We start from the raw sequence: 1,909 nt of genomic DNA, 5'->3' as shown, positions 1-1,909 counted from the left end.
ATTCGTTGAGGATTGTTGATTTGAACTCGGATTATTTATTGGATTTTAATTTAGGTGTTATTCGTTTTGGACTAGAATTTGGATTTAAATTTAAGGTGTTATTCGTTTAGGAGTAGGATTCGGATTTGAATTTAATGTGTTACTGGTTTAGGACTAGGATTTGAATTTGAATTTAACGTGTTATTGGTTTAGGACTAGGATTTGGATTTGAATTTAATGTGTTATTGGCTGTCTAGGATTGTTATTAGGACTAGGATTTCACAATCCACATTTCATTCCAATTCTATAGTTTTTAATGAGAAATTTTTAAAGAGAAAATCCAAGTTAAAATTGATGGATTGTGATGTTACTATGTGGATTTCCTCTCTCCTCTTCTCTTTACTTATTTAAATATTTAATATATTTCATTTTATAATATTCCATATTTCTAAAGTTATTATATATTAACAATGAAATGTATTTATTTTAAAATATTTTTAATCAACTTCTATAAATTTATATAATTCGTTTAAAATGAAATATATTTAATTTTATTTAATCACTTAATATATTTAATTTTTAATATTAACTTAGATATATTCATTATTTAACATTTCTTAAATATATAAATATTTCAAATATTTAATACTATATTGTATTAGTATACATTTTGTTTGAACTGTTTACATGCATTGCAAGATGTATTTAGTTTTGTTGTTGTCATCTGTTAATGGAAATGAGGGTGGTCTTTTAAATTAATATTTATTTTTGTTATTAATGATTGTTATTCAACATAATAATTTTATTTGAAACTCCTAACGCAAATAATCTACAAATCTAAAATTTAGTCCGAGAATCCGACCATCAGTCTACGAATCCAAAGCAAAAGTTCAAGAATCCAAACGAAAAGTTCAAGAATTCTACTCACAAAAATTAAAATTCAATCCAAAAGTCCGGGACTCTAACCATAAAATCTGAGTCCAGGTCCCAATCCAAGAATGTCGGATTTGTGGATAACTTTCTGAGTCCAAATTAACAGTCCGGAATGAATAACACCCCCTTGAATGCAAAGGCGGGGAAACTACAGGGCATTTAAGTGCAATTAAGCCTAAGGATGTGAGACAACTAAAAATCATGTTCAATGAATGAGTATAACATAAATGAAAATATGAGATAGAATAAAAGGTGAATACACCTCTTAAGAAATTTTAGATTGCTCCAATCGAGGATAGAACAAATAAGTTTCCTATGCTGGGAACTTGGCATCAACTTTTGAACATTATTCCAGGTTAACCGGCCATTTAAGCCTAGGTCAATACATTTGAAACACCTTCTCAACTTCGATTCAGGATCTTTAACCCATCACATGTCGATGCAAAAAGGCTTGAACTTCAAAAATAGGATGATAGAGCTAATAGCAGGAAATACCCCTGATTCACCAAGCTCAAAACTTTATTAAAAAAATTACTGACGACTCAAGCCTAATCATTCCATTGATTTAGGTCAGCAGATGTTGTAAAAGTAGGTCAATTCATTTGAAACACTTTTTTAGCCTCGATTCAGAATCCTTAACCAATCACATCTTGATCCAAATAGGCTTAATTTTTTTGACTATGATTATCATTATAAAGCTAATGGCAAGAAGTACCCCTGATTCATTCACCAAGATCATAGCTTTTTTTTATCTCAGAAGTCAATTTGATATATTTAACCAAATCCAAAGTCCATCCCACCATCAAACCCAATACTCAACATAAAAAATCATAAAAATAATACCCAAATTGAAAATTTTACGCACCAGATCTTTGAAGATGAGGAAGGCGGCGATCAAGAAAAGGAAGAAGAGGATCTCGAACTCAGCTAATCGAACGAACGCGAACACGGCGTTCACAGCTCGCGTCATCAGTGAGGGTCGCCGGAGATCGTGGCG

This window comes from Asparagus officinalis, chromosome 9, assembly GCF_001876935.1.
Source record: "Asparagus officinalis chromosome 9, Aspof.V1, whole genome shotgun sequence".
NCBI classification, from domain to species: domain Eukaryota; kingdom Viridiplantae; phylum Streptophyta; class Magnoliopsida; order Asparagales; family Asparagaceae; genus Asparagus; species Asparagus officinalis.
The sequence above is the reverse complement of the archived record's forward strand: the minus strand, read 5'-3'. Positions refer to the sequence as shown.